At 47.9% G+C, this 10442-nt stretch overlaps 1 protein-coding gene across 2 annotated transcripts in view; it reads left to right on the forward strand.

Moving 5' to 3' along the window:
* The first annotated feature begins 9978 nt into the window (after nt 1-9978).
* GAR1 (GAR1 ribonucleoprotein) overlaps nt 9979-10442 on the forward strand; it is a 10025-nt gene continuing 9561 nt past the window's right edge. Inside the window, exon 1 of one of the 2 annotated variants that reach the window (XM_026659883.2) lies at nt 9979-10218. The gene's annotated coding sequence lies outside the window, so the exon portion shown is untranslated. Of the gene's footprint in view, nt 10249-10442 lie in introns of both variants that reach the window. The other variant, XM_026659882.2, reaches the window with a different exon arrangement.

Consider the following 10442-nt stretch of genomic DNA (forward strand, 5'->3'; position numbering starts at 1 on the left):
GCCCTGACAACTGCCTCCTGTACACAAGGGTTACTTCGTATTACTAAAAGTCGGAGCTTTTGTTTTTCTGAGTAATTTGTGATGTAAATTTCAGCACTTGCATGTTTTATTGTGCATTAGGGAATGCTCAAGCCCCGGGAATTCTAATATATAAACCTAATGATGACAGCTGAAATGTGTTAGACTAGATAACTAGCAAGGGGATATGGATCCTTTCACCTCTAGAGCACCTATTTGAATCCAGCCTACGTCATTACCACTAGTAACTGGTTGGTAGCGTATGTGAAATGAATTGTTTTAAGAACAGTTCTTAAAGAACAAGTGTCCATGTCCCGACAATTTCCATCCCAGCTGGCACTCTTGTTGGCAGTCTCAGCAATGACCATTGCACTAAGGGGATGGAGTCTTACCTTCACCTAGGAGAGATCCAAGTACGGGTCTAAGGCTTGCAACACTGCTGCCCATTCTGAACACAGAGAACTTCCCTTTCCTGGGGTGTAATTAGGTACTCCTCATGGATGTTAAATGCATTTAAAATTATTTCCCCCTCCACTCCTCAAAAAAGCTAAAAGGCTATGAGAGGTCTTGTGGAGTTTTCTTCTCATGTTTCCTTTAAAGGTGAGGGTTAGGGAGCTGCAGAGATGGCAGGCGCCTTCAGAGCCTGGGGAACCCTGAGAAACATTACTTCCACCCCCATGCATCCCAGAGGCACTATTGCACTATTCCTCAGATGCTTTTTCAGGAGTCATGTTGCCAAGAGTTACCTTCACTATCCAGTTTGCAGTAGAAACGTTGAATGTGGACTCAGCATTTACTCCATCATAGATTTCTGCAAGAGTTTGGAGGGAAACATACTGAGGAAAGTGTCTGCTCCCCAGCTCCACTTCCTTTCTTCCCATCCCCAAGCCCCACACAGAAAGAATTTTGGGGGTCTGTAGGGAATTAGGGAGCATACTGTAGAGTTGGCATTCCTCCTCTTTTATGTCCTCATTCTCTCGGGTTTTAATTCTCTCTGGTAGTGGAAATGGAGGAGAGCACAAAGACATGGGTCCTTAATTTATTTCTGTTATAGCCTGCATTGCAGATTAAGGACAGAATATTAGGGTTAACTTTGATTTTGTGGGGTTTTTTTACAGTTTGCCTCCAAAAATATTGTAATTTAAATGAAGTAATATTATATTAATATTAAATGACTTTATGCATTGTAATAATCTCTGGTGTAAAGATTAATCTAAAGGCATTTCAAAATGCAGATTATTTACTTGGTTGACCAGAATTTAGTGAAAGAATTGTTGTAATCCATTGCATAGATGCTATAGAAAATAATATGAAGAAATTAAACTCCAAAATCCTCCCATTATTTTATCCAGTAGTATCATGAAATCAGTATGCAATAAAAGTACTTTTACTTATAAAATGAGTTAGATAGAGTGTGCTTGTTTGCTAACCAGTGAGTTAATAAACAGAATTACTGCTACCGCATCAGTCTTCTTCTTAGTGCCAGCCATTACCCAATTTATAAACATTTAAAATATGAGGAACTAAAATAACATAAATAACGAGGAGTCCTTGTGGCACCTTAGAGACTAACAAATTTATTTATTTAATAATAAATTTGTTAACCTCTAAAGTGCCACAAAGACTCCTCGTTATATTTGCTGATACAGACTAACACGGCTACCACTCTAAAATAACATAGTTAACTGTGCTAATTTATCAATCACTTCTGTATTTCTCAATCATTCCAAATACCAGGGAAAGATTGCAAAATCAGCTGAAGCATTTAAAAAGAGCAGAGGGAGGGAAAGGGCCAAAAATATGCTTACATACACCTAAAAATATTCATAAATAGTTCTTTAATGTTTATAATGATCTGTACAAATTGGAAACAAACCTCTCCACACATGCTTTGGATCTGCTTTTCCAAAAAAAATTACATTACCACAAATTACACCTGACCAGTGTGGAAAACTTAATGCTCCCCTAATGGAGGTCAAGTTAATTGAGGAAATTAAGAAAATGAAAGTAGGGAAAGCCCCCATCTGGATGGTTTCTCTGACAAGTTCTATAGACACTTCCTTGAACTCCCACCATCAAGATGCTTGAACTGTTAAATGAGTCACTTCTGGAGACCACCTTTCCCTACACACAAGGGAAGCTCTATTATTGGTTATTACTAAACGAAGAAGATATGCCACGCTGTGTTCCAATGACAGGCCAATATCACTCATTAACAGTGATATCAAAATATTGGCAAAAGTTCTGGCAGAGACTGGAGAAGGGTGTGGGCTCTATCATACACGTTTGTCAGAGGATGTTATGGCTCTGATTTGACTTTTTTCTTTAATCATACAAATGCAGCCCAAACTTTATTCAAATTTAAACCAGGATGAAACAAAATATTGTACAACAGCTGTTGTCATTAGCTGTAGCTGAAAAAACCCCAAATCTTAGATGTCTCTAGAATTTCACAGTTCAAAGGGACTTCAGTGTGATAGTGCTGGCATATATTGCAGGATCAGGGCCTTTATACAGATTCCCTTGCTACTTGTAAGGTTCTTTCAAACAGCAACAGGGGAACATGTTTTTAAAATCAGGAAAATGTGATTGTACAACAACAAATATCGGGAGGCAGGGTCAGGGCAGAAAGGTGGGACCTCAAACTACTGGGTTGATATGATTATTTGAGATTAATTAGATTTCTTTTTAAGGGTGCTAGAATTATAGAAATGCAGGGCTTGATGGGACTTCAAGAGGTCATTTAGTCCATTCCCCAGGCTGAGGCATGATTGAGTCTACCTAGACCAACTCTGTCAGGTGTCTGTCTGACCTGTTCTTAAAACCTCCCCAGGTAACTTGTTCCACTGCTTATACTTATAGTTAGAAAGTTTTTCCTAATATCTACCTGAACCTCCCTTGCTGCAAACTAAGCCAATTACTTTTTGTCCAACCCTTGGCAAACATGGAGAACAATTGATCACTGTTTTCTTTAAAACAACCTTTTACAGATGTATGTTATGACGTCCCCTTCAGCCTTCTCTTATCTAGACTAAGAATGCTCAATTCTTTCAACCTTTTCTCATAGGTCATGTTTTCTAAACCTCTTATCATTTCTGTTGCTCTGGACTCTTTCCAGTGTCACCTTTCTAAAAGTGTGGTGCTCAAAACTGGTCACAGGAGTCCATTTGAGGCCTCACCACTGCCTAGTAATGACGGGACAATTATCTCCTGTGTCTAACAAATGATACTCCTATTAATACACCCCAGAATGAAAATTAGCCTCATTTGCAACAGCATCACACTGTTGTCTCATATTCAGGACTTGTCTACCCTTACAGCACTGCAGCTGTGCTGCTGTAGCACTTAGTGAAGATGCTATCTATACTGACAGGAGACCTCCTCCCATCGGTGTAGGCCGGGGCGGGCAAACTTTTTGCCCTATGGGCCACATCGGGTTTCCGAAATTGTATGGAGGGCCGGTTAGGGGAGGCTGTGCCTCCCCAAACAGCCAGGCGTGACCACCCCCCTCGCTTCTCGCCCCCTGATGGCCCCCCCCCGGGACTCCTGCCCCATCCAATCCCCCCTGTTACCTGTCCCCTGACGGCCCCCCTGAAACCCCTGCCCCATCCATCCCTCCCTGTCCCCTGACCGCCCCCAGAACCCTGCCCCTGACTGCCCCGCGCCGCCCCATTCAATCCCTCCTCTCATTCCTGACTGCCCCCCTGGGACCCCTGCCCCCATTCAACCCCCGTTCCCTGCCTTCTGACCACCCCGACCCCTAGCCACACCCTCACCCCCTGACCACCACCCCGAACTCCCCTGCCCTCTATTCAACCCCCTGCTCCCTGCCCCCTTACCGCACTGCCTGGAGCACTGGTGGCTGGCGGCGCTACAGCTGCGCCGCACAGAGCACCAGGGCAGGCAGCCGTGCTGCCCGGCTGAAGTCAGCCATGCCACCGTGCAGCACAGAGCACCGGGTCAGGCCCGGCAAGAGCTCGCAGCCCTGCTGCCCAGAACATTGCGCCAGCGGCGCAATGAGCTGAGGCTGCGGGGAGGGGGAACAGCAGGGGAGGGGCTGGGGGCTAGCCTCCTGGGCCAGGAGCTCAGGGGCCAGGCAGGAGAGTCCCGAGGTCCAGATGTGGCCTGTGGGTCGTAGTTTGCCCACCCTTGGTGTAGGCTCTCCACCTCCCCAAGAGTCAGAAGCTATGTTGATGGAAGAAGCCCTCCCGTCGACACAGCGCTATCTACACCAGGAGTTAGGTGGGTGTTATGTGTAGGGTTGCCAACTGTCTAATTGCACAAACCCAAACACTCTTGCCCCAACCCCTGCCCCTTCTCTGAGGCCCCGCCTCCGATTCACTATAGGCCCCCTCCCTCCGTCGCTCACTCTCCCCCACCCTCACTCACTTTCACTGGGCTGGGCCAGGGGTTGGGGTGCAGGAGGGGGTGCAGGCTCTGGGCTGGGGCCAAGGGGTTCGGAGTGTGTGTGGGGGCTCCAGGTTGAGTCTGGGGCAGGGGGTTGGGTGCAGAAGGGGGCTCAGGGCTGAGGCAGGTGGTTGGGGTGCGGGATGGGGTTCGGGCTCTGGGAGGGAGTTTGGGTGTGGGAGGGAGCTGGGGCAGGGGTTTGGGGTACGGGAGGAGGCTTGGGGTGCAGGTTCCGGCCAGGCGGTGCTTACTTTGGGTGTCTCCTGGAAGCGGTGGCATGTCCGGCAGTGGCTTCCAGGCCCAGGGGCAGCCAGCCCCTGGCTGCAGGCACCGCCGCTGCAGGTCCCATTGGCTGTTCCCGTTCCCGGCCAATGGGAGCTGTGGAGTTGACGCTCAGGACAGAGACCCCCTGGCAGGGCCGGATTAAGACCTTTAGAGGTCCTAAGCACTGAAAAGATTATAGTGCCCCCCCCATGTAATTCAAAATAAAAACAATACTATACCGTAAAATAAAATTTTATTTTTCGAAATGACACAAAATTTACATGCATGCTGAAATTAAAATAGCTTCTTTCTAGATTTTCTGATTGCAAAATTATGGATAAGTTCATCGAAGCTGACTCGACGAAGCATGTCTGCTTCCATACACAATAGGGAAAGTGAATCAAGTCTGTCCTGACACATTGTTGTTCTCTGAGGGTTTTTTATTCTTTTCAGCTGAGAAAAAGAGCGTTCTGTGGAGCAGTTAGTAATCATCAATGTTAGAAAAATACGTAGTGCCATCTCTACATTTGGAAATACACATTGTATTCCGTCTTTCAATATTGTATCATGAAGATCAATGTGACTGAATTTCATTTTTCCTGTTTGATTAAACTTTGCGCACATATAACAGTGGAACTGCCGTACTTCTCCACAGAGATTCATGTTCAAGTCAACAGGGTATGAGTCAACTAGCTTTTGGGAACCTTGTGAATATTGTTCGTCAGATAAGTCCATATCATTTAGAAAAGAAAATCTACTTGATACGTCTTTATACACTTCACCTCTCCTCTTCATATGAGCTTCAAGTGTATCAAGTAGATTGTAGTAGTAAGTAGACACGCGAAATTTGTTTCTAGGATTCAATGCTGTTTCTGTTGCACTGCTATCATTTGCTTGTTTTTTCCTGATTCACTTGCGGGACTGGGCTTCTTTGTAGTTAGTATCAGGCAAGATATCTTTTGATATGTCTTCAAATCTTTTGAAATCATTCCTCAAAGTGTGTAAGTGGTCTGCTAATGATTGACAGAGGTCTGCACATGTTTTCAAATCCAATTATTTTTCTTGGAGAGCTTGACTTGTGTGGTAAAAGTGTTGTAAAATTTCATTCCACATGGTCAACATGAATACAACTCTAGTTCTTGCATCTTGTTTGCAATGTTTTCTGCCTCTTGTATAGTTTCTCCCCTTTGTGATTGGTCTTCAGCTATACTTTCTAATGCATCCACAATCTTTGAGTAGGACTCCAGAATTGCACTTGTTGCCACTGAATGTTCCTCCCAGCGAGTATTAGAAAGAGATTTCAACATACGATCATTGCCCAAATATGTTTTAAGAACTGCCCATCAGTGTGTTGAGGCAGAGAAAAATGTATAAAGTAACTGGACTGTTGAGAAAAACCTGACTGCCCCCGGACAACAATCAAAAGCACTGCGGCCAACAAGATTGAGAGAGTGTGCAGCACATGGTATGAATATGGCATATTTGTTCTGTTCTAAAAGCTTCTTCTGCATTCCTTGATAACACCCTGACATGTTGGCAGCGTTGTCATAAGATTGACTTCTGCACTTTGAGAAATCTATTTTGCAAACTTGGCACAGATAATGCAGTACTTGATTTGCCATTTCTTCACCAGTGTGGCTTTTCAAATTGAGGAATGTTATAAATCGTTCAACTGGGGTTTTCCATCCATGGGAGACAAATATCTTAGTACAATACTCACTTGATCAATATGTGAAAGATCAGGTGTAGAGTCGACAGATAAACTGAAGTACCCAGCAGTATTTATTTCATCCACAATAGCTGAACCAACTTTGTCACTCATTAGACCAATGATATCATCACATATTGTCTTGGATAAGTATGATGGGTTACCTTTGCCAGAATTCCCATATTTTGAGATATGGCCTGCTAAAAATGGATCAAACTGGGCCACAAGCTCCAACAATCCCAAGAAATTTCCATTCTGCAATGATCCAAATGTGTCATTTGATCCCCGGAAAGGCAGACCACGTTCAGCTAATGTTTGAATAACAGCTATAACATGCTGCAAGACATGTTGCCAGTATTCACGCTCCCCTTTAATTTGTTCTTCCAATTTTTGTGTCAATCCAAAGCCCTGTCTTCGATTTAAATATGTCAACACTGAATCTCTGTGAGTAGTGCTATTTTCATGTTGTTCAACTAAAACAGTATTCTGCCAGTCACAAAATCCATCTGCAGCAAACCGGGATGTTGAAGGGTTATATGCAAAAAGTTTGCAAACAAAACAGTACACAGACCCTGTTGATGGTGAATACAGTAGCCATTCTCGAGTGTATTTCTCACCATTCGCTTTCATGCAAAAAAATATATTTTGTGGACAATATCTTGTTTGTTTGCCATTGGTAAAAGTCCGACGTGATTTCTCAAATGGCCCAGTGTGATGCTGACAGTCATTTGGTCCACGATCTATCCAGTGAGCAACATCATCGGTACTGAAATCAACCCACATACCAGGATCTTTTCTCCTATTATTTACAGCATGAGCAGGTTCAGTCTCTGACACATCCACACCTTCTAGAACAATGTCTGTTTTACCACTAGGAGTAGGATGATCAGTTACAGTCTCTGACCTATCCACATGCTCTGGAATGGTGTTTGTTTCACCGATAGAAGAAGGGTCAGTCTCTGAAACACCTATAGGTTTTGGAACGATGTCTGTGCTACTGAGAGAAGATGTTGCTTCTGATGGATTTGCTTTGAAAAATGATGTCAGCTTTGGAAGATTTCTTTTCTTCCACCAGTTTACATTTCTGTGCTCCACTCAGTTGGTTACGTTTCATCCTGCCCCTTATCTCAGTTATCTGAACTTAAAAAAAAAACCAAATTACACAACGTACACTATTTTTATGTGTATATATATATATGAAAGGGAAAAAAACGAATCAAGTACATATAACTCAGAAGAATATATCAATAATAAAACATAAATTTATTGCAATACATGACAGGGTCTGATTTCCTCGCATTATTTCGATCTACGTTAGTAGGACACCCCCCTGGTTTAGGTGGGGATAAGTAATAAAAAGAGAACAGAAAAACAGGGGAAGAGTGTGTAGTGGACTGTAAGGAAGTCTAACAAAGTTCTGATTTTTCCCATGATGACTACTTCGATGTCTTTTTTGAAATATCAAATCTCATTTAAAAAAAAATCTAATTTTTTTGGTGCCCCCTGCTTTGCTGGTGTCCTAAGCACGTGCTTAGACTACCTATTGGGTAATCCAGCCCTGCTCCCTGGGCACGCCATTGCTGGATATATTGGTCACTTCTGGGAGCGACGTGGAGCTAGGGCAGGTAGGGAGCCTGCCTTAGCCCCACTGTGCCTCCAGACTTTTAGCTAGGGTTACCATTCGTCCGGATTCCCCCGAACATGTCCGGCTTTTTAAGCTAAAAATGCGTCCGGGGGGAATTTGTAAATGTCCGGACTTCCCCCTGATGCAGAGCACGCGCGGCTAACAGTGCTGCCAGCTGGACGGTGTCACTTACATGGGGCTCCAACACTCAGCCAGAGAGAGCACGTCCTCCTCCTCCTCCCTCCCTGCATCGCAGATCGTCTCCGGCAGTCTGGAGCTCCTCCCCCGCTGCTGCCCAGCGGCTCAGGCAGTTCCTGAGCAAGTTCACCGAGACATTAGGTGAAGAAAGGCCAACAAGGGGGTCAGGGGGTCGGAGAAGGGGCAGGGAGGTTTTGGAGGGGGCAGTCAAGAGACGGGGGGAGGTCGGGAGTTCGGGGGGGGGCTTTTTGGGAGTGTGGAGAAGGTTTTGGGCAGTCAGGGTACAGGTAGGGGGTAGAGTCCTAGGGGGCCAGTTAGGATGGGGGGAGGGTCTCAGGAGGGGGCAGTCAGGGGACAAGAGGCAGGGAGGCTTAGGTAGGGAGTGGAGTCCTGGGGGGCAGTTAGGGGCAGGGGTCCCAGGAGGGGGCAGTCAGGGGACAAGGAGCAGGGGGAGGGTTGGGGGTTCTGAGGGGGGGAAGTGGGAGGGGCAGGGCTAGGGCAGGATGGGGCGGGGCTAGGGCAGGACAGGGGTGGGGCTCCTCCCATCCTCTTTTTTGCTTGCTGGATTATGGTAACCCTATTTTAGCAGCCTAAAATCTTCCGGATTGGCTTCAATTGAGATGGAGCCCAATTCCGGGAGGGTTAGCAACCCTAGTTATGTGTTACTCAGGGGTATGGATTTTCCACACGCCTAAGCAATGTAGTTTTACTGACATAAGTTTGTAGTGTAGACTAGTGCTTAGTTTGTGATTCACTATAATCCCAGATCCTTTTCTGCAGTGCTGGTGGCCAGGGCCGGCTTTAGGCCGATTCAGCTGATTTGGCTGAATTGGGCCCCACGCCAAGAGGGCCCCGCAGTGCAGCTCTCCACCCCGCCCTCAGCTCACTTCCCCCTCCCCTCCTCCCCGAACGCTCCGCCCCCTCCCCTGCTTCCCGCGAAAGTCTGAAAAGAAGCAGGGGCGGGCCGGCAGCACCACGTAAGCTGGGGTGGTGGGGGCGCGAGAAGGGCTCCGGGGAGGCGCGGCCCGTTCCCGCCGAGCATGCAGGCCCCAGCGGCTCTGGCCCGGCTTGGCTTCTAGAAGCATGCTCTTCATGCCATCATCCAAGTCGCTACGGAAGCCGAATAGTATCAGCCCCAGCCAGGACAGCCCCCCGAGGTACCCCAGTAGATGCAGCCACCCAGTCTGCAAGTGAACCACTCTGTACAGTCGTGCACCCACCTAACCGTGACTCCCTCTAGTCTCCCGAGTTTGCTCATGATAGTGTCAAGTGGGATTGTGTCAAAAGCCTTGAAGTGTGGCGTGAAACCACCCATTGGCTGGGCCGGGCCTGTTCATTTGATTCGTGGCAAATCTGGCAGGCTAGCCACGGCCCCCTCCTCTGCATGCGCCCCCCATCTGTCTAGAGCAGGGCACAGTGCCAAGTCACCGCACAGCAGCGACACCTGAACGCGCCCCACCCCGTGCGCAGCTCCAGCCCGCTCAGGGAGCCTGGCGCCTGGCCTGCTGGCAGCACGCGCTGAGCGGGGCACGCAACGGCCTCAGAGCGCGCGCGGGGGGGAAGGGGGGCGGGTGTGTTAGGATTAGTTAGGGAAGAAGGAAACGCCAACGCCACACTCCTGCGCATGCGCCTCCTGACTCTTCCCGCCCCCCGTGTCACCACTCAGGAAGAGATTCTTCCTCTGGGCGCCACTCACAGCGGAGGGGGCGGGGACGGGAAGGAGGGAGGCTTTCTTTCATTGGTCGCCGCAGCAAGCTCTCCGCCGGCCCCCGTTTCCGGAGTACTGCGCCGGCGCTCCGGGCGGCGTTTGCCGCGGCTCCCAAACTGTCGTGAACGTGTTAGCTGACGCAAAAGCAAATCCGCGTTGGTGAAAAACGGCCTTTGCTTTACGGCCGATTCCTCTGCCCGCATCTGGGATTGGCTGGTGACTCGAGGCACGCGCCCCTGCCCGGGCGCGGTTTGTTGACGACATCGTTAGCGGCCGGCTGGCCGGGCCTGTGTAAGGAGCCACGTGGGGTGCTTGTGGTGGGTGAGTGAGGGGTGCTCGCACTGGGGGCTGCCGCGTCTTTCGCCTAGTTGGCTGCGTTGCTCGGGGGTCGGAGGATCAAAGCTTCCGGCCCTTTGAGTAACGGTGTTAACGGTCTTTTTAGAACTAAATACTGACTCCCCCGTCTCTGGGCTGGGTCCCATCGCACCTCAGAGCCCCCCCTTCCCCCGTCTCTG

This window comes from Terrapene carolina, unplaced genomic scaffold (genome assembly GCF_002925995.2).
Source record: "Terrapene carolina triunguis isolate 2854851 unplaced genomic scaffold, T_m_triunguis-2.0 Scaffold706, whole genome shotgun sequence".
Taxonomy (NCBI): Eukaryota; Metazoa; Chordata; order Testudines; family Emydidae; genus Terrapene; species Terrapene triunguis.